The sequence below is a fragment of the Paroedura picta genome, chromosome 6, assembly GCF_049243985.1.
Source record: "Paroedura picta isolate Pp20150507F chromosome 6, Ppicta_v3.0, whole genome shotgun sequence".
In the NCBI taxonomy this organism is placed as follows: domain Eukaryota; kingdom Metazoa; phylum Chordata; class Lepidosauria; order Squamata; family Gekkonidae; genus Paroedura; species Paroedura picta.
The window spans coordinates 119,327,356-119,350,325 of record NC_135374.1 but is presented as its reverse complement, the minus strand read 5'-3'; the positions used below and the strand labels follow the sequence as shown (position 1 = coordinate 119,350,325).

The following is a 22,970-nucleotide window of genomic DNA, read 5'->3' as shown; positions in this document are numbered from 1 at the left end:
CTCTCTGTGCTATAACACACTCTTTTTGATGCTGCCCATGTTTTCCACTGATAAGTCTCAAAACATCTTCCAGCCTTCTTCAGTTTGAAGAATTTCACTCTATTCATATCTTAAAGACCAACCAGAGTCTGGGGGTATAAGCTTTTGCGAGTCAAAGTTCTGCCCATTATGAAGGTTTCCTCAATCTTTAAAGTGCTACTGGACTCAAATGGAGCTCTGCTCCTGCATGACAACCCTCTAAAAGAATTCCAAAGTAAACCAAAGATCCAGTTCCCTACTTTAGGATGGAAGGAGATATGTGAGGTTGTCTCTGCAAATTGACCTATGTTGGGTCAAAGTGGAGGGTACTAAAGCTCACACACGCTGGTCTCCAGTTGTGAGGAAAGGAAAACTAAGACATCATTTAGCAATTCTCTATAGCCCAACTTTTCCATTAAAGCTATCGATGCATAGTCGAGGTCGACTAGCTACCGTGCCACGTAGGCGTGGGTGGGAAATGTGTCTTGTTTATTTCTGTGCTGCTTTTATGTGATATAACAAGAGGGATGCTTTCAACTTTCTTTTAAAAGTCTGTCCCTGGAGCTGCCAATAGACCTCATGCTATTTTAGCAGTGAAGATTGCAACGGTAAAGATTATAAAACATTTACGACAGTGTCTCCTCCTAAGCACACTCTGCTGTCTGAAAGGTGAGCACTAAAACCATTTGAAGAAGCTTCTCTGCTCATCACGATGATCAGGCCTGCCACTTAACCAATACCTTTGACTGCCAGGGTAGAGGGCTGCTATTTCAGAGTTCAGGCCTTTACAGCAGACAGGATGGGCTTGTCTTTCTTGCCAACCCAAACATCTCTCTCTCCCCTCCTTTTCTTTCCAGTCTCTGATAATGTCTAAGGAAAAACAGTGACACAGTGTCCCAACTGCATAGTACTTTGCCCTTTCAAATGAAGGGGCTTTTTTTGTTAGTGGGAACTGGGTTTGGGACTGTCACCAGGTGCAGCGTGCTGGACAAGGGATGCTGTTCCATTGGCCCATACCAGCAATGGAACTGGGCAGAGGAAACAACACGGGGAGGTGCAACAGCTGATTATAGAGGCAATGAAAGTCTCATGGTCTGCAGAAGAAAATGAGTCTTGTGGACTTTGCACTTTATACAAAAAGAAGGGCTGTTGGAAAAGGCAAGGTCTGGTGTACAAAGAAAAAGAGAAGAAGGTCCTGTAGAGGGCAGCGAGAAGACATTTTGAGAGGAGAGTGAGGTTCTCACTATCCTATTACCTCAGGCTCTACATTGTTTATCAAATGACCCATCCTGTTCGTTGTATTAATTCAATCCCTGTCAACCACCTTGAGTCCAACTGAGAAAGGCAGACTATAGATCAGTGGTCCCCAACCTTTTTATCACCGGGGACCGGTCAACGCTTGACAATTTTACTGAGGCCGGGGGTGGGGGGAGTCTTTTGCCGAGGGACGTCGCCACCGCCTGAGCTCTTGCTCCACTTGCTTTCTCACCGGCGCCCCTGACCTCCCACCACCCGCTGGGGGGCGCTGCCAGCAGCAGGTGCGCAGTGCCACGCAAAGGGGGAGCCCCAGCCATGGCGGCCGCTGGAGAGCACCAAAGTTGAGCCAGCAGCAGAGTGGCAGGGCAGTCCCCGAGGCAGCAGCCAGGGAGGAGGATGAGGAGGAGCCGTGGCCCAATACCGACTGATCCATGAACTGGTACCGTTCGCCAGACCGGGGGTTGGAGACCACTGCAACAGATGATGTAATTCATTAATACATAGTCACACATTGCTCCAACCACTTCATTGTGTCCCTTCTGCTGGCTATCATGATGTCTCCCTAATAGACCTCAACCTTTTTGCTGGATGACTCCACACATGGGGTATTCCCACCCTTGTTATCTATTCTCCTCAAGTTTACTCTTATCTGGTCTAATCCATGAGGACAAAAGTAGAAGAAGAGTTGGTTTTATACCCCCCTTTTTTTCACTACCAGAAGGAGTCTCAAAGTGGGTTATTATCACCTTCCCTTCCCCTCCGCAGAACAGGCACCCTGTGAGGGAGGTGAGTGAAAGAGCTCTGACAGGACTACTCTGAGAGAACAGCACTATCAGGACTGAGTCTAGCCCACAGTCGCCCAGCTGTCTGCATGTGTAGGTGTAGGAATCAAATCTGGCTAGCCAGATAAGAAGCCACTGTTTTTAGCCACTACACCAAGTAGACATTTTCATAGAATCACAGAATCATAGAGTTGGAAGGGGCCACAAAGGCCATCTAGTTCAACCCCCTGCTCAACGCAGGATCAGCCCAAAGCATCCTAAAGCATCCAAGAAAAGGGTGTATCCAACCTTTGCTTGAAGACTGCCAGTGAGGGGGAGCTCACCACCTCCTTAGGCAGCCTATTCCACTGCTGAACTACTCTGACTGTGAAATTTTTTTTTCTGATATCTTGCCTATATCGTTGTACTTGTAGTAATGGGTTTAACCATTACTGCGTGTCCTTTCCTCTGCAGCCTTTCCCCCCCCCCTCCTCATAACACAATGAGAAATGTACGTCATGATGTGAACACAGGGAGCTGTCAAATACTCAATCAGACCATTGGTCCATCAACGTTTCTATTTGCTACTTACAGTAGCAGGGTCTCAGGTAGAGGTCCATTATGTCATTGACTGCCTGGTGCTTTTCCATAGAGATGCTGGGAATTTGACCTGGGACTTTCTTTATGCCAAGCAAATACTTTCTCATGGAGCTACAACTCCTTCTCAGCTCACTAAGATACTTCACCCAGGTTGGGCAGGGAAACCGTGGGATATCATGCCATGCATTGGGGTTCATTAAATGTTAAAGTGAGTTGGGGAGAGGCCACAATGGGAATGTCATAGCTGGAATCTCCAGGTGTGTTATTACTATTTTATTATTCACTAGGGGCAAAGCCCGTTGTATCCAAGAATACAACAGGTGCTAGAGCTTGGCAGTGGGAAGAGGAAGGGGAGGAGTTGTCCAGTCTGTAAGGGCATGGGGTTGAATGTGTGTCTTGTGTGGGAGGTTGTGGTGCTATGGTGGCAAATGAGGGCATGGGTGTGGAGAGATGGGTGTCAAGAACCTGTGGTGTGGAATGTTTGTTGAGTGTGGGAGAGCGACTGACCTTTGGGAATTGTGGCATAGTGGTAAAATATGAGCTTTCAAGAGCCATGTCTTCAGATATGTGAAGGGAAAATCAGACTGGGGACTCTTCTTAGGGGAAGATTACATGGCTACCAATTTCACCCAGTTCTGCGTCATTTCCCTTCTTGTGTGAATTAGGCCACAGACACTGAAATGCCCCTCTACCCTAATTCACATGGGGTAGTCACAGTACACAGGTGTCCACCCTGTTCCTTCTTCTCCATTTTTTCACTGTTAATAAAATGTTATGTGCCCGCATGCTTCTTTCATGGTTGCTCCTTAGAAGAAGAATGGATTTTTGTACCCTGTTTTTTACTACCCAAGGGAGTCTCAAAGCGGTTTACAAACACCTTTTCTATTCATCTCCCCACAATAGTCAACCTGTGAGGGATGTGGGGCTGTGAGAGGTATGAGAGAACTGGGAATGGGCCGCAGTGACCCAGCAGGCCTCAGGTGTCTCAAAGCATTTTCCAATCGTCTTCCCTTTCTCTCCCCATAGCAGACTCCACATGAGGGAGGTGGGGTAGCAAGCCTCACAGGGAAGCTGGCAACCCTAAGAGGAAGACTTTCTGTGCACAGCAGTCTTGACCTTAGTAAGGTTTTTTTATACTGGTTTTTTATTTGCCAGGCCAAAGTTGGAAAAAGTCAAGTAAGTTCCCATTTACTTGTTCACTATTTACAGTTTCTGGCTGTAAATATTTATTTAGATCTTCCTGCACTCTCCAGACTCACAGGACTGATGCTGGTCTGCCTGTCTGTGCCCCAGAATACAAACAGTTCCTGGTAAGGGCTGGCCATAACCCATAGGCCAGGAGGGACACTCCTGCACCACTCCCTTCCAACTGCAGGCAAAAATGGCTCATTTGAAGGCTGGACTCTGAGGCATTGTACGATTTTGAAGTCCCACCTCCAAACCTCCAGGAATATTTTCAACCCAGCGGTAGTCAACCTCCAGGTGGGGCCTGGAGAGCACCTGGAATTACAGCTCACCTGCACAGTATAAAGATCAGCTCCCCAGGCAGAAAGGACTACTTTGGACAGTGCTGTGGTAGAGAAGAAACATTTAAGGCCTCCCACACAGGTTGTTGTTGAATTGAAAGACTTGAGGTCTACTGCACAGGGTTGTTGTGCAGATGAAACAGGAGACAAAAGAAACTCTACAGCAGCATCCAGTTTCGTCTGCAGAATAACGCTGTGCAGTGGCCTCAAATATGCAGAGAGTTGCAATGAAGAAAGACACATGGCTTGGCTGTGTCTAACCCCCGATCAGAACAGTATTTTAAGTGAGAAGGGGGCCTCCCTTTTCTGTGGGCCTCCCTGTCAGCCAACTGTTTGGCAGAAGGGGAAAGTTCCCCCCCCTCAAAAGGAATGCCCTCAGGCTCCCCTGCGTTGCTCTTGGAAAGGGCTCCCTCCCCTCAGTCAGGGGCTGTTAAAGTCTCCTTCGCAGCAGGCGTAAAGGCGGGCACGTCGGCGGTGGGCAAAGAGCAAGGTGGGCGTGGTGGCGGCGGGCAAAGAGCAGGGCCACCGCATGGACACGGCGGGCCTGCTCGTGTAGGGCCATCCCCGTCGCTGGGCAAGAAGAAGAAGAAGAAGAAGAAGAAGAGTTGGTTCTTATATGCAGCTTTTCCCTACCTGAAGGAGGCTCAAAGCGGCTTACAGTCACCTTCACATTCCTCTCCCCACAACAGACACCCTGTGGGGTGGGTGAGGCTGAGAGACCCCTGATATCATTGCTCAGTCAGAACAATTTTTATCAGTGCCGTGGCGAGCCCAAGGTCACCCAGCTGGATGCATGTGGGGGAGCGCAGAATCGAACCCGGCTCGCCAGATTAGAAGTCCGCACTCTTAACCACTACACCAAACTGGCTCTACACCAAGGGCGCGTCGGCGGCCGGGTGCAGAAGCCGTGGCTGGTGCCGCGGTCAAGAGCAGGGCCACGGTGGCGAAAGAGCAGCGGCGTGGCGGTGAAAGAGCAGGTCTGCCACGTGGACGCGGTGGGCCTGCTTGCATGTGCCCAGGCCCGTCCCCGGGCAAAGTGGCTTGCTCGGCTGAGGGAAAGAAGCAGGGCCACCGCATATTTGACGTGGCGGCCCTGCTTCTTTCCTGGGGCATGGCCCTGTGCCGCCACCCCCTCCCCGGGAGGCACACCCCTCCCCTGGCTAAGGTCCATAGGTGGCCAGCGGGAAAGGAGTAGGGCCAAGTAGTGTCAAAGACGTGGCAGCCCTGCTCCTTTCCCGGCAGCGAGGACTTACCTTAGGGGGAGCACAGAAGTGAGGACAGCTGCCTTGCTGGATGGTCGACTCGCTGGAGGACTCAGCCAAGGACAGGCCAAATAGCCAATTGGTCACTTGGCCCTCGAGTGCCACTCAGAGGGGCCAATAAGGAGCTGCTTTGTGGCTCCTCATTGGCCCTTCCAAGTTTTTATCACGGACTCAGCCTGCCCCTTTCTCATCCCCTTTACCCCTTAGCATTTTATTTAATACCGCTCCGCAGGAGCTGTTACAGATTGGTAGAAAGGATGTTTCGAACAGTAGAATCATATTCTTCAAAGCAAAACTGCAGATAAGAGATTAGCTCCTCCCCCTCATATTTCAGCGGCTAGTCCGGAACGAACCACACACACACACACACAGACTCACACACACACTGCTGTTATCAATGCAGTGTAGGGAAATTTCTGAAGATTTGGGGGCATGGTATAGGGAGGATGGCATACAATGCCACAGAGTCCACTCCAAAGCCCCATCTGCTCCAGGGAAACTGCTTTGTGGATTTGAGAGATCCATTGTAATTCCAGGAGATCTCCTCCCTCCTCAGAGGCTGACAACCCTAACGCATAGTCATGTGAGACCAATTCATTCTGTGATCTGTGTACACAACCTTCTGCCTTCATCATGATGAATTTTCTTTTTATTAATCCTTTGGATGTGCTTGGCTTACTGTTCAGGATAGCAGAAATACCATGATAGATTCCTTGGGAGGAAATGAACAACTCTTTTAATTTACCATAATGTGTATTAATAAAGCAATACAAGAGGGTCTATCCTGTACCATATTCTGTTCCTAATAGCAGCCCGTGTAAAGTTCCAGGATGTTCACAAGGAGAATAAAGAAGAGAAAGAAGAAGACCCTCTGTTGCCCCAGAGAGTTGGACCAGAACCAATGGGTTGAAATTAAATCAAAAGAATTTTCAGCTAAACATCCAGAAGAAATTCCGACAGAGCAGTTCCTCTGTGGAACAGGCTTCCTTGGGTGGTGTTGGGTTCTCCTTCTTTGGAAGTTTTTAAGCAGAGGCAGGAGAGCCTTCTGACAGAACTGCTGATTCTGTTAACTTAGGCAGATTGTGAATGAAAGGGCAGGAAGGTTGTGCTGTGCTTGGCTCTGTAGCCCTTTCTTGCATACCCAGGGAAATGCTGGTCGCCACTTTGGGGTCAGGAGGCGAATCTCCTCCAGGTGCTCAATCCATACCAATTGGGCTTCCATCTGGGCCACAGGGTAGAGACAGTGCTAGTCGCTCTAAGGCAGGGGTAGTCAACCTGTGGTCCTCCAGATGTTCATGGACTACAATTCCCATGAGTCCCTGCCAGCATTTTCTGGCAGGGGCTCATTGGAATTGTAGTCCATGCACATCTGGAGGACCACAGGTTGACTACCCGTGCTCTAAGGGATGATGATCTCCAGCACCAGATGAATAGCGGTGGGTCAGCTTACAGGAACATCTCAGAGGGCCCATATTTGCATTGGTTACCAGTTACATCCAGAATCAAGTTAAAGGTTTTGGTATTGACATTTAAGGCCCATGTACCTACAGTACCATCATCTCCTTATGACCCCCACAGAGCCCTTCGCTTGGTGGGTATGAACTTGTTGGTGATTCGTGGCCCTCAGAAATTACACCTTGCCTTGACCTGGCCCTGGGCCTGGGCCTTCTTGGTCCCAGCCCTGGCCTGGTGGAATGAATTCCTGGGACAGGTGATGTCCCACGTTTTTTCTGTTCAGTAGGGCCTGCAAGATGGAGCTCTTCCACCAGGTCTTGGGTTGAGGCCAGGGCAGTTAAGATCTGGGCCCACCTCTACAGGGGCCCACCCAACCCTTCCAACTGTTCCTCGAGGCATGAGGTTTTTGGCAGTCCATTGATTGGGGGAGGGAAGGAGTTTTGTCACTGCCAAGTGGGATAATAAAGGTAAAGGTATCCCCTGTGCAAGCACCGGGTCATGCCTGACCTCTTCGGGTGACGCCCTCTAGCGTTTTCATGGCAGACTCAATACGGGGTGGTTTACCAGTGCCTTCCCCAGTCATTACCGTTTACCCCCCAGCAATCTGGGTACTCATTTTACCGACCTTGGAAGGATGGAAGGCTGAGTCAACCTTGAGCCGGCTGCTGGGATTAAACTCCCAGCCTCATGGGCAGACAACTTCAGACAACATTTCTGCTGCCTTACCACCCTGCGCCACAAAAGGCTCTAAGTGGGATAATAGTTTTACTCTTTTACAGGAAGTTTTATTGTGGGGATTTTTACTGAGTTACCCACCACAAGCCAGCTTGACCAGGAGTGGTGGGTTGAAAATCAAGTAAATTCATCCTTACCACAGTTCCTCTTAATATTTGTCCGGGACAACAACTGGCAGTCTGGCCTGTGCTTCTGCCTGAGTGGATGTGCCCAATCTGGATGTGCCTAGCAAGGCTGGGCGCGTCTGGATTGGACCAGCCCTTAGAGCTCCTGCCTCCAAAAGCTGTGCAAGCTGCTACCCAGCCTAGCCACGAGACGCTTCCTGGACAGCCTGCCACCAGTCAGCACGGCGCACACGTAGCTGTGCCTGCTGCCCCACGTGCCACCAGATCTCCAGCTTATGATGGCCCGCTGCACCTCGACTCGCCCACCAGCAGCCACCTGGCCCCAAATGGTGCCGAGCCCATCACCCAGCCAACTTGCGCGCCCGCCGCCTCTGAGGCCATGCTGCCCCTCCAATCGTGCTTTTTTGCTAGTAAATAATATAAAATATATAAGAGCCTCTTGTGGTGCAGAGTGGTAAGGCAGCAGACATGCAGTCTGAAGCTCTGCCCATGAGGCTAGGAGTTCAATCCCAGCAGCCGGCTCAAGGTTGACTCAGCCTTCCATCCTTCCGAGGTTGGTAAAATGAGTACCCAGCTTGCTGGGGGGTTAACGGTAATGACTGGGGAAGGGAATGGCAAACCACCCCGTATTGAGTCTGCCATGAAAACGCTGGAAGGCGTCACCCCAAGGGTCAGGCATGACCCAGTGCTTGCACAGGGGATACCTTTACCTTTTTAATATAAAATGACTCTTCTGGTCATGGGATTGGGGTCACCATAGGTGGTCAGCTAATTGTGAGTTTCCAGCATTCTGTTGAGTGTTGGAGTAGATGATCTTGGAGGTTTCTTCCAATTCCATGATTCTGTGAGGTGTTTCTTTAATACCCATCCATTCACCAGTCAAAGGAATCTCAAGACAGCTGACAAACTATTCCCTTCCACTTCATGTGATATAGGTAGGCCTGTGAGAGCTGTAAGAGAACTGTTCTGCCAGAACTGCTCAAAGAGAACTGTGCCCAAGTTCACCCAGCTGGCTGTTTGTGGAGGAGTGGGAAATTAAAGCTAGTTCTCCAGATTAGCCTTCCAGTCTTTAACCACTATACCCTGCCGCCTTTCAAGTGGCCATCATGGATGCCAGCCAGATGCCAGGTTTCCAAGCCTTTAAGTTAGAGTTTGTGGCCTGATTGCAGCATACAGTAAAGCTATCTTGAGATATATTTCTGTTAGGGACCTTGGCCAGGGTGTCCCTGTTCAAGAGACTACCAGGCGGCACACAGATCCTGGGAATAGCTTCTGCTGCAGTGTGGTTTCAACTGGGCAGCTGCATAATCCCTCAAGCCAGGACCTCCCTGTCACATGCAGATCCTGGGGCCCACTTCTCCTGCAGCACGGTTCAAACCGTGTCGTCCCCAGTCACAGTGTTTTCTTGCATCTTAATTAGGGTGGGGCCTCTTGTGGCGCAGAGTGGTAAGACAGCAGACATGCAGTCTGAAGCTCTGCCCATGAGGCTGGGAGTTCAATCCCAGCAGCTGGCTCAAGGTTGACTCAGCCTTCCATCCTTCCGAGGTTGGTAAAATTAGTACCCAGTTTACTGGGGGGTAAACGGTAATGACTGGGAAAGGCTAGAGGGCGTCACCCCAAGGGTCAGACATGACCCGGTGCTTGTACAGGGGATACCTTTACCTTTAATTAGGGGTGAATGGCCAGAAACCCTGCATATGCTTCAGAATTCTGAACGATCCTGGTCATTTTAACAGAACTGATCATAGCATTAATTTTGAATGACACTCTACAATAGAGATTGCAATGCCTAATGAAATGCTGCTTTTGTCTAATGAACTATGAATAATCATGCTTTAAAAAAACCTTCTAATTTGTTTAGGAACATGCAATGCCTAGTTATCCAATTATTCCTGCAAAATTACAACTAGAGGAAGTCAAATCAGTTAAATTAAGAAGGTCACAAAAGTAATTATGACTGCTGAAGCATATGATTAAAGTACTTTATAGGAGGTGGGGGACGATAGAATAATGTACCTTATTCTCCATGTCAGGAGCATGATGGACTTTGGTCCCATTGTTGCTTCACGGAGCTGGATTGCAGGCGGGATACAATTGTGGCTTCATGGCCAGAACAGAGCAAGACTGGTAGAAACTAAAATAAAGTATTTTCAGGCATTTGTTTGTAACTCATTGTGCATAAAAAAAATCACAAAATAGTGTTGCTTGGGATTTTTTAGATATGGAACAATCCATTGTCCCAGGCATTCCAGTTCCAAGAGCTTTGTGTTGGTTGTGGAAAATGGAGACTATTGAATGGTGGGATCCATGGAATGGGTCTACAATGTCAAGGAAAGTTAGCTGAGTGAGTAATTGAGCTAAAGTATTCAGCAGGCTTTCTCAACCAGGGTTTTGGTGGCTCTGAAAGGGCTTCCCAAATAGGTGGGAATTTAGATGTTTTAAAACAAATTTGTAACATTTGTTAAACACGTATTGAGTGAGATGTCCAGAAGTAAGGGAGGAAGGAGGGAGGAAGGGAGGGGAAGGGAGGGGAGACAGAGAGACAGAGAGACAGAGAGACAGAGAGAAAGAGAGAAAGAAAGAAAGAAAGAAAGAAAGAAAGAAAGAAAGAAAGAAAGAAAGAAAGAAAGAAAGAAAGAAAGAAAGAAGGTTGTACTATTCAACCAATATAACAACTATTTAGACAACTCCATTCTAGACAGGGATAGTAAGATGATAGTCCCTAATCCAATCTAGCTAGTTGGATGGAGAGAGATGCAGGAGACATCTCTCCACTCAACATACTGCAGGCAGGCAGGCGAGGGGGGGGGGGAGAGAGAGAGAGAGAGAGAGAGCAGGGAACAGGCAGTTGTCCCTAGGGCCCATTATGCACGGCTGCCGAAATGGCGATTTCGGGTCACATGGAAAACGCGGAGGGGGAAGACGCGACTCATACCGGTTATGTACGGGGCGGGGCGCGACGGCGGCAAAACCCAGAGTAACCGATTATGCACGCAGCGATCCGGGCGCCGCTTCTGGTTGCGCCCCGGTCATCCGGAAGCTGCGCTTTCTTCCACGTTTCACTGACGCGGCTTTTTCGGCGGCATGCACCGAAGCTGCAGCCGGTTGCAGCCGGCTCCGTGCGTTATCAGTGATTTTAGTCGCCGCCATTCCACCCCGAATGTGCGCTAAAACCTCTGTGCATAATGGGTCTAAGAGACCAGCGTTCAAAGGACAGTATCAGAGAGATCAGAAACGTGAGTAGTTAGTGTTCTTATTTATTTCACTTATCTTCTCCTGGTGCAGGGTGAGGCAATAGACATTACACAGGGCACAACTTCCAACAGCAACTTCCAACAGGAGTGGCTGGCAAGATGGAACTTACGGCGATCCCATAGAGACAAACTGAGGTGAATTGCCATGACCTGCCCCTTCACAGCATCTTCTTGATGATTTCCCATCCAAGTATTAAGGAGGGCTGACCCTGGCCAGCTTCTGAGATTGGGCTAGCCTCGCCCATCCAGGCTAGGGGACAGATTTGCTACTTTGGCTGAAATCAGCTGGACTAAAAAAAAAATAAATGCTTACCTTTTATGGAGAAGCTGAATTTTGCATTTAAAACTGCTTTAATTATGTTTTTATTTTACTATTGTCAAGCCCCCAAGACTGTGTGTGTGTATGTGTATGTGTGTGTCTCTGTGTCTGTGTAGGCATAAACATTGAATTATAAATAAACTAGGAGCAAAGCCCATTTTAAAAATGGGCTTTGGAAGAGCTAGGGAAAGGCCCCCCCTGTGCCCCCCTCCCATCTCCAGAGCTGCCACTTGGCCCGTGAAGGGCTCTCGCTGTGTCTGCGATGTGGTGAGAGGCCGTCGCGGGCCGAGTTTTGAGGGAAAGCCCCTCCCCACGCCAGCCAGGCCATCGCGGGAGCTGCCACTTGGCCCACACTGGCTGTTGGCGGTGGGGTGGAGCCTTGGAGAAGGGTGTGAGCCATCAAAGCGCCCTCCTCGCCAGCCATGAACCTTCTGCTGGCGAGGCAAGGCGAGGTGAGTGGCTCGCACTCAGCTCATGGAGGCGGGCGCTCTAGGGGCTGGGCCAATCTGGATCGGTCCGCTGGAGCGGAAGTGCAGGCTGGACAGCAGGTTCCTGTGTCCTGGGCAGTGCTGCCCTGATGGCAGTTTCGTAAATATTTAGAGGAACTATGGAAAGGATACATTTTCTTTGAAGATCTAGAATCACAGAATCATAGAATCCTAGAGTTGGAAGGGACCTCCTGGGTCATCTAGTCCAGCCCCCTGCACTATGCAGGACACTCGCAACCCTGTTGCTCATCCACTTTCACTTGCCACCCCCTTGAGCCTTCACAGAATCTGTAGCAAGGTAGAGCAAATGTACTTCCTAGCTGACTTTGTTGAACTCATGCTAAGAAGATTTCCCCTATGTGTGACCAAATCTTCCCCTCTCTCGCTGAACCCCCGTTAGATACAGCAAGCTGTCTCAACCAGGGGGTTGTGAAACCCTAGGGTTTCTTGACAGCCCCAGAACAGTTTCCCAAATGGTTGGGAATTTACAAATGTTTTCATGTCTCAGAGGAAATCTGAATTTTATGTTTGTGTTCTAAGGTGTTTTCGCCAGTTTTATGCCATCTGTACATTCAATAAAGATTTTGTTCAATTCCACATCTAAGTCCTTTACAAGCATGTTGAATATCAGGCCCAGACAGAGCCCTGTGACACTTCTCTACTGATTCTCTCAAGACTGAGGAGGTATCATTAGTAAATATTCCTTGAATATTCACCTAGCTTCACCTAGCTGTAGATTCACCTACTAATACCATTGTCTAGCCCACATTTAACCAAACCCATTAACTATCATATCACATGGACTTTGTCAAATGCCTTGCTGAGATCAAGGCTTCAGTAACCCTATTTAAAATACACATACATTAGATGAGTCTGTCAGGACTTGCCCCTTAATGAAACCACACTGCCTTCTACCATTCACTGTGTTACTTTAATGATGCTGATAAACTGATGATTTTAAGCTCTGTTTTACCATCTTCACTTGTATCAAAGTCAGAATGACCAGACTGTCATGTCCTGGATAGACATATGATGGCCCTTTTTCCTTGTGGGTGAGGAACAGGGCATTGATTTACATGCTGCTCTTAGATGGCTACCAGGACAGCTGTAGCTGAAACAACAGCCACTTATTAGAAAGGAGATACAGAGATAGGAGTAACTCCAAGCACTACTTTACGAAAAGAATGATTAAAATGTTGAATTTACTGCTGGAGGCTGTGGAGAAATAAACAGCTTTAAAATAAGTCCACCTGGCCTCGACCAGGGCCAGGGCCTTCTCTGTCCTGGCCCCCGCTTGGTGGAATGAGCCCCCAGGTGAGAATCAGGGCCCTGATGGGACTAAAACAGTTCTGCAGGGCCTACAAAAGGGAGGTCTTCCACGAGGCATTTGGCTAAGGCCAGGCACAATCAATCAATCAACAACACCAGCAGGGCCCCTACTCCCCCCTCTCCCCCATTCCTCGCCCCCAGAAATCCACCAAGACCCCTGGACCTGTTGTATTGTTATTGTTAAATCATAGAATCATAGAGTTGGAAGGGGCCATAAAGGCCATCTAGTCCAACCCCCTGCTCAACGCAGGATCAGCCCTAAGCATCCTAAAGCATCCAAGAAAAGTGTGTATCCAACCTTTGCTTGAAGACTGCCAGTGAGGGGGAGCTCACCACCTCCTTAGGCAGCCTATTCCACTGCTGAACTACTCTGACTGTGAAAAATTTTTTCCTGATATCTAGCCTGTATCGTTGTACTTGAAGTTTAAACCCATTACTGCGTGTCCTCTCCTCCGCAGCCAACAGAAACAGCATCCTGCCCTCCTCCAAGTGACAACCTTTCAAATACTTAGGGCTATCATGTCCCCTCTCAACCTCCATTTCTCAAGGCTGAACATTCCCAAGTCCCTCAACCTATCTTCATAGGGCTTGGTCCCCTGGCCCCAGATCATCTTCGTCGCTCTCCTCTGTACCTTTTCAATTTTATCTACGTCCTTCTTGAAGTGAGGCCTCCAGAACTGCACACAGTACTCCAAGTGTGGTCTGACCAGTGCCGTATACAATGGGACTATGACATCTTGTGATTTTGATGTGATACATCTGTTGATACAGCCCAAAATGGCATTTGCCTTTTTTTACCGCTGCATCACACTGCCTGCTCTTTTTTAGTTTACAATCCACAAGTACCCCAAGGTTTCGTTCACACACAGTGTTACCTAGAAGCGTATCCCCCATCCAGTAGGCATGCTTTTCATTTTTCTGACCCAGATGCAGAACTTTACACTTATCTTTATTAAATTGCATCTTGTTCTCATTTGCCCATTTTCCCATTGTGTTCAGATCTCGTTGAACTCTGTCTCTTTTTCTGGAGTATTTGACAGTCCTCCCAATTTGGTGTCTTCTGCAAACTTGATGAGTAGTCCCTCCATCCCCTCATCTAGATCATTAATAAATATGTTAAAAAGTACCGGGCCAAGCACCGAGCCCTGAGGTACCCCGCTACTCACCTCTCTCCAGTCTGATGAAACACCATTGACAACAACTCTTTGAGTGCGGTTCTCTAACCAATTCCCTATTCACCTAACTATCTGAAAATCCAGATTGCAGTCCTTCAACTTATCCATCAGAACATCATGGGGAACCTTGTCAAAAGCTTTACTAAAATCCAAGTAAATGACATCAACCGAATTTCCCCGATCCAGCAAACCTGTTACTTGGTCAAAAAAGGAAACCAGGTTGGTCTGGCAGGACCCACAACAGAGGTCAGACTCACTGGTCTGTAGTTTCCCGGGTCATCCTTCCTTCCTTTTTTGAAGAGCGGAATAACATTTGCAATCTTAGAATAATAGAATCATAGAGTTGGAAAGGGCCATACAGGCCATCTAGTCTTAGTTCCTCTTGAAGTTCTCTGTTCATCCAAATTGGCTTCTTGGAGCTCCTGCAGTGTTTTTGTCTTTCTGGGATAGTCATTGATTGAGCATGCAATAGCTTCTGTTTGATAAGCGCCCACCCTTCACATGCTCCCTTCCCTTCCAGCATTCTCGTCCATGGTATGACACTCATCATGTCTCTGAGTTTATTAAAGTTTGCCCTAAGAAAATCCAACATCCGCGTCTGGCTACAAGCTTCCTTGGCTCCCCATCTCAAAAGGAATTCTATGAGGACATGGTCACTTCCCCCTAGGGTCCCCACCTCCTTCACCTCATCCACCAACTCTTGCCTGTTGGTCAGTATTAAGTCCAGTATGGCTGAACCTCTTGTGGATTCATCTACCATTTGATAAATGAAATTGTCAGCCAGGCAGGTCAGAAACTTGCATGACTGAGGACGCTTCGCAGAGTTTGTTTCCCAGCACACATCTGGGAAATGGAAGTCACCCATGATGACAAGGTCCTGCCACTTGGATATTTTCTCAAGCTGCTCACAAAGTACAGCATCCACATCCTCTCGTTGGTCAGGCGGTCGGTAGCAGACACCAACCACCACACTGTTTGTTTTCCCCTCGCTTATTTTCACCCAGATGATTTCCACTGTAGATATGCTCTCCTTCACTAGAATTTCCTGACAGGTAAGCCCTTCCCTCACATACAGTGCCACTCCTCCACCTCTTCGATCTATTCTGTTTTTTCTGAACAGTTCATATCCATCCACCATTACATTCCAGTCATGAGAATCATTCCACCAAGTTTCTATGATGCCTACTAAATCATACCTTTCCATCAGCATGAGAAGTTCCAGCTCTTCCTTTTTTTTGCCCATGCTTCGGGCGTTAGTATAAAGACATCTGAATCCTTTTACTTTTGGTTCCCTATGAGCTGGCCTTGCCGGTTGGGCTGCCTCCGATCGTTTTCCTTCCATACACTCCCTATGTTGATTGTCTCCTTCCCCTAGTGGCTTTAGTTTAAAGCTCTCCTGATGAATCTCCCCAGGTTCCTGCCAAACACATTCTTCCCCAGTTTCGATAAGTGCAGTCCATCAGGTGCTAGTAGGCCTTCCTCAAGAAAGCCTATCCCATGGTCCCAGAAACCAAATGTTATACAGTTTCTTGTTATTATCAGTTGATAATATTAATGTTATAATTAGTTATATGTAATGTTTTCTGTATAGTTTCTTCAGTTCCATGTAAACTGCCCCGAGCCTTTGGGGACGGCGGTATATAAATGTGGAAAATAAAATAACTAAAAAAAAGGGGGAATAGATAGATTCATAGAGGATCATATTAATAGCCATGGTGAATGAGGGGAAACTCCACGGTGGGAACCTCCAAACCAAGCCTATGAATCCCAGAACAGGAGGTGACATCAGGGGAAAGCCTCAGCTCCTGTGTCCTGCTATTGCCCCTCCAGAAAAACTCGTTGGCCCCTGTGTGAGACAAGATGCTGGGCTATTAGTCTGATTCAGCAATGCTTTTCTAGACTTTCCCACTAGGTACAAGCAGATGTCTGCAGGACTGGCTCCTGTCCTTGGCTCCAGCCCCCTCATCTGGTCTGGACATTTTGGTTGGTTGTCACTGAATAGCCAAATCCGTTGACTGGCTTTCAGATTTCTTCCCCCCACACCCACATCACATTTGGGTCTACCTAAAAATATCACCTTTACCAGTCAAGTTCTAATTTGCTATGGCTTTCTCTTAGAGCATGATTTTTGTTCCTCTTCATAAAATCATAGAATCATAGAATCATAGAATCATAGAGTTGGAAGGGGCCATACAGGCCATCTAGTCCAACCCCCTGCTCAACGCAGGATTAGCCCTAAGCATCCTAAAGCATCCAAGAAAAGTGTGTATCCAACCTTTGCTTGAAGACTTCCAGTGAGGGGGCGCTCACCACCTCCTTAGGCAGCCTATTCCACTGCTGAACGACTCTGACTGAGAAAAACTTTTTCCTGATATCTAGCCTATATCGTTGTACTTGAAGTTTAAACCCATTACTGCGTGTCCTTTCCTCTGCAGCCAGCAGAAACAGCATCCTGCCCTCCTCCAAGTGACAACCTTTCAAATACTTAAAGAGGGCTATCATGTCCCCTCTCAACCTCCTTTTCTCCAGGCTGAACATTCCCAAGTCCCTCAACCTATCTTCATAGGGCTTGGTCCCTTGGCCCCAGATCATCCTCGTCGCTCTCCTCTGTACCCTTTCAATTTTATCGACGTCCTTCTTGAAGTGAGGTCTCCAGAACTGCACACAGTACTCCAGGTGTGGTCTGACCAGTGCCGTATACAATGGGACTATGACATCTTGTGATTTTGATGTGATGCCTCTGTTGATACAGCCCAAAATGGCATTTGCCTTTTTTACCGCTGCATCACACTGCCTGCTCATGTTTAGTTTACAATCCACAAGTACCCCAAGGTCTCGTTCACACACAGTGCTACCTAGAAGCGTATCCCCCATCCAGTAGGCATGCTTTACATTTTTCTGACCCAGATGCAGAACTTTACACTTATCTTTATTAAATTGCATCTTGTTCTCATTTGCCCATTTTTCCATTGTGTTCAGATCTCGTTGAACTCTGTCTCTATCTTCCGGATTATTTGACAGTCCTCCCAATTTGGTGTCATCTGCAAACTTGATGAGTAGTCCCTCCACCCCCTCATCTAGATCATTAATAAATATGTTAAAAAGTACCGGGCCGAGCACCGAACCCTAAGGTACCCCACTACTCACCTCTCTCCAGTCTGATGAAACACCATTGACAACAACTCTTTGAATGCGGTTCTCTAACCAATTCCCTATCCACCTAACGATCTGAAAATCCAGATTGCAGTCCTTCAACTTATCCATCAGAACATCATGGGGAACCTTGTCAAAAGCTTTACTAAAATCCAAGTAAATGACATCAACCGAATTTCCCCGATCCAGCAAACCTGTTACTTGGTCAAAAAAGGAAACTAGGTTGGTCTGGCAGGACCTGTTGGAGACAAATCCATGCTGATTTCCTTGGATCACCAAATTGTCCTCCAGATGTTTGCAGATCGCTCCCTTTAATATCTGCTCCATTATCTTCCCCACAACAGAGGTTAGACTCACTGGTCTGTAGTTTCCCGGGTCATCCTTCCTCCCTTTTTTAAAGATTGGAATAACGTTTGCTCTTTTCCAGTCCTCCGGGACATCTCCAGTCCTTAAAGAGGTTCCGAAGATGATGAACAAGGGCTGTGCAAGTTCTCTGGAAAGTTCTTTGAGTACTCTCGGGTGCATTTCATCTGGACCAGGGGATTTGAACTCATCCAGTGCAGCTAAATGCCTCTCGACCACCTCTCTATCCATGTTAACCTGCCACCCAGACACTATCCTTTGGCTACAGCCATCTCTAGATGTGCCTAAACACTTTGACCTGTGGGAAAAAACAGATGTAAAATAGGCACTAAGCCTTTCTGCTTTCTCTGCATCTTTCGTTAGAGTTTGTCCATCCGCACCCAACAGCGGGCCTATTGCCTCCTTTACTTTACGTTTGCTCCTCACGTAACTGAAAAATCTTTTCTTGTTACAATGGGCTTCCCTGGCCAATCTTAGCTCACTCTCAGCTTTGGCCTTTCTGATGATTGATCTACAGTGCCTAGTAACCTGTAGGTACTCTTCTTTAGAGCTCTGTCCTTCCCTCCATTTCCTGAACATTTTCCTTTTCTTTCTTAGTTCCTCTTGAAGTTCTCTGTTCATCCAAATAGGCTTCTTAGAGCTCCTGCAGTGTTTTCGTATTTCTGGAATAGTCATTGATTGAGCATGCAATAGCTCTTGTTTGAGTAGCGCCCACCCTTCACATGCTCCCTTCCCTTCCAGCATTCTCGTCCATGGTATGACACTCATCATGTCTCTGAGTTTATTAAAGTTTGCCCTACGAAAATCCAACATCCGCGTCTGGCTACAAGCTTCCTTGGCTCCCCATCTCAAAAGGAATTCTATGAGGACATGGTCACTTCCCCCTAGGGTCCCCACCTCCTTCACCTCATCCACCAACTCTTGCCTGTTGGTCAGTATTAAGTCCAGTATGGCTGAACCTCTTGTGGGTTCATCTACCATTTGATAAATGAAATTATCAGACAGGCAGGTCAGAAACTTGCATGACTGAGGACGCTTCGCAGAGTTTGTTTCCCAGCACACATCTGGGAAATTGAAGTCACCCATGATGACAAGGTCCTGCCGTTTGGATATTTTCTCAAGCTGCTCACAAAGTGCAGCATCCACATCCTCTCGTTGGTCATGCGGTTGGTAGCAGACACCAACCACCACACTGTTTGTTTTCCCCTCGCTTATTTTCACCCAGATGCTTTCCACTGTAGATATGCTCTCCTTCACTAGAATTTCCAGACAGGTAAGCCCTTTCTTCACATACAGTGCCACTCCTCCACCTCTTCGATCTATTCTGTTTTTTCTGAACAGTTCATATCCATCCACCATTACATTCCAGTCATGAGAATCATTCCACCAAGTTTCTGTGATGCCTACTAGATCATACCTTTCCATCAGCATGAGAAGTTCCAGCTCTTCCTTTTTATTGCCCATGCTTCGGGCGTTAGTATAAAGGCATCTGAATCCTTTTAGTTTTGGTTCCCTATGAGCTGGCCTTGCCAGTTGGGCTGCCTCCGATAGTTTTCCTTCCATACACTCCCTATGTTGATTGTCTCCTTCCCCTAGTGGCCTTAGTTTAAAGCTCTCCTGATGAATCTCCCCAGGTTCCTGCCAAACACATTCTTCCCCAGTTTCGATAAGTGCAGTCCATCAGGTGCTAGTAGGCCTTCCTCAAGAAAGCCTATCCCATGGTCCCAGAAACCAAATCTCTCCTGCCGGCACCAACTACGCAGCCAGTGATTCACCTCCATTATCTTCCTCTCCCGATGCATTCCTCTTCCCTTGACAGGCAAGATTGAAGAGAATACCACTTGTGCCCCCATTTGCTTGAGCTTCCTCCCCAGATCTTGATAGTCTTTTTTAATAGGAGCGATGGTATTCAGGGACATGTCATTCGTTCCCACATGGACCATCAGAAATGGGTAGCGATCCATAGATTTGAGGAGTTTGGGCAGCCTTTCTGAAACATCTTTAATTTTCGCCCCTGGCAAGCAACACACCTCTCGGGTTAGGGGGTCGGGCGCAGCCACATGGCGATCCATTCCTCTTAGCAGGGAGTCTCCAATTACCAGTACTCCCCTTTTTTTTTTCTTCTCAACTCCATTTCCTTCTGTCCCCGTGGCCTCTTCCCTTTGTCTTAGAGTTTGTTTTGGGACCTCTTCCCTTGTTGACCCTTGCACCTCCTCTGCAAGGGCCTGAAATCTATTCTGGAGCTCCAAAGGCCCCGAGAACTGTCTCGCCCTTCGCCGTTCAGTCTTTTTCCGAACTGCCTGCAGAGGCTCCCTATTGTGGTCAATCTCCTTGTCCTCTTCAGGACTGGTTGTATTCTCTTTATTCTCTTTATTCCATGTTGCAGAGCTCTGGACTACGAACTCCTCCCCTTTCTTACTTTGGGTCAGAGTAATAATTCTGTTTTCTAGTGCCCTAATCTTTTCCTCCAAAAGTCTTACCAGCTTACACTTGGGGCAGCTGTAGTCCATCTTGTCTTCTGGGAGGAAGGCAATCATGTCACACTCACTGCAGATGATGGGATGAGTGTCCTGGAGGTCCATTGTAATGTCTAGGCAGTGGAAATACTAGGGAAATATAATCTACTGATATAATCTACTGATTCTAATTGCTCGGCCAAGAACCCCAGGCCAAGAGCCCTTTGTCTCTCGCCCTTCGGCTCGCGCCAAAGGCTCGCGCCTCTGGTGAGGAGTAGCCCTTTTTAATCCTCCCAACAATTACCCAGCAATCACCTCACCCAGGCAGAACAATAGCCTCACCCGGTCAGCAGCAACTCTCCCCAGTAGCTCTCTCCACGTGCTCTCAGTTGTCTGAGCTCTGCCTCTGGTGAGGAGCAGCCCTTTTTAAGCCTCCCAACAATTACCCAGCAACCACCTCACCCAGGCAGAACAATAGCCTCACCTGGTCAGCAGCAACTCTCCCCAGTAGTTCTCTCCACGTGCTCTCAGTTGTCTGAGCTCTGCCTCTGGTGAGGAGCAGCCCTTTTTAAGCCTCCCAACAATGACCCAGCAATCACCTCGCCCAGGCAGCACAATAGCCTCACCTGGTCAGCAGCAACTCTCCCCAGTAGCTCTCTCCACGTGCTCTCAGTTGTCTGAGCTCTCTTCATCCTCTTTCCCCTGCTCACATTTCATTGACACACTTGGAGGTCAGTCAAACATTACTGCTTCTGCCACATCAGGGTGTTTTCAGTTTTGGATCCAATATGGAAGACATAATTAGCCCAGTAGACATGACTTGGCACCCAAGGGGGCTCCCAATGCCCATTTCAGTCATCACCCATGAAGTTCATAGGAAACCTTGCTCCCCTCTAAAACTATGATATGCTGGATGCCGAATTTCACCCAAAATATGTTAGACTGGCAACAGTTTTGGGGGAAAAGCTACTAACAAAAAGCTATGACACGGGAAAGCAGGTGGGTGGATGACCACTTCTCAGGGATAAATGGGAGATGGATGGACACTGGACAAGACCCAGAAACCATGTCCACATTGAGGCGCTACAGTCAGGGGATCCACAGTGACTTTCATATGTATAGCACCCCAGGATACAATTAAATACTTAATGAACTCAAGCAAGGCCAAAGTGCCATGAACACGGAAGGTCCATGCTTGTTCAGGGTTCGTGAAATCCCCCCCGGCCACCCACAAATCCAAAAAACTTCAATTTTCCAGGTTCATGCCCACCTCTAGTACACACCCTTTCCTCAGTGCCACCCTCCCCCCTTCCTCCCTCCCCTCCCTCCATCGATCCCGAAAATATGACTTAAAAAAAAAAAGATGTGATTGCATTACAATAATGTTTCCTGCTATACAAATAGCAGCAGTCTTGCTCATTACACTGCAGTAGTGTTGTAAAATAATATTTAATTCTATAAATATTTATTTATTTATTTAAAAATCACCATCTATGGGGGGAAGCAGAGGGAGGTAATTAAGGGCACAGACTAGTGGAATTAAATGGCACAAAACAAAAAAGAAAGGTGCAAACAGGCACCATTTTGCAAAAAAAAAAAAGAAAAGGGGAAGGGAGTAAAGTATCATGGGAGGTTGCCTCCTTCCCACTCTCAATGCAGAAAACATATGGCAAATTTCAGCCTGGGAAACCAGGGGAGAAAAACCCCCAAAACAAAGTGTCAACTCACAATATCTAATGGAAGTCCAAAGTGAGGCTAAAATAAGGTATGTCTCAAATCATGGAAATGGTCAAAGATCGTTCTCTCATCAAGAAATTACTTTGTAGAATGCAGCTCATCTCCAAAGACTTCAAGTCATTTGTGGTATTTAGGAAGAATGTTAGTTGCAGTGGCTTTATTGATAATTGTTAGTCCAAAAGCAATGTTGCCCGTGTGGTTATTAACCAAATTTATGATGGAGAACATCCCAAAAGAGAAGGTGTCTGGGAAGTGGCAGTGGCTATAGTCCTTTCTTGTGGGGAAAGAATTACACTCAACTTTCAGGCTTAGAGAAGGATGGCTGGAAATGTGCTCAACTCCCAGCCATTAATTTTGTGGATTATGTAGTTTGTAGGGAAAAAAATACTGCTTTATTGCCAATGTATATCTTTAATATGCACAGATATATTCAAATATGCAAAGCAGATAAACCGATCTGTTCCTGAGACAGCTCTATTTGTGAAATGAATGTCGCTAGTAAAAGCTGTTCATTCATGATGGAAATATTTGTTTCTATTAAACTCCTCTCTCGTTTCAGATGAACTTGCACTTTATTCTGGAGACAGAGCTAGCATGCCGAAGAATCATCTGTCAAAATACTTTGCTCTTTTAAAAAAATAAAATTATCTCCAACCCTGGTTAGACAAACGGGCCTTCAGTTTCTTTAGGAAAAAATAATAGAGATCTACATTAAAGAAACATGAACTGTATAAATGTCAACTACCTCCAAGCAGAAATTCAAGGTCAAATATTCTATGTCTTCTGTTTATTCCCTTCTCCCCCCCTTCAGGATGTTGTTTGTTTGTTTGTTTGTTTTAAGGAGTGCTTGACATTGTGATATTACTTATATAGATTCTACAGAAACCATGTTGTGAGGTTTCCAATTCTCTTACCCATCGTTAGGATCCAAAATGTCACCCAGCTGGTACCACATAC

General features: G+C 47.3%; 1 long non-coding RNA gene across 1 annotated transcript; it reads left to right on the top strand.

The window, feature by feature from the left end:
• Positions 1–9,995: 9,995 nt before the first annotated feature.
• Positions 9,996–22,680, top strand: LOC143840801 (uncharacterized). Its single transcript, XR_013232427.1, has 3 exons — positions 9,996–10,083; positions 11,025–11,128; positions 22,573–22,680. It is a non-coding gene; the product is annotated as an uncharacterized LOC143840801 (long non-coding RNA).
• The last annotated feature ends 290 nt before the right edge of the window (positions 22,681–22,970 follow it).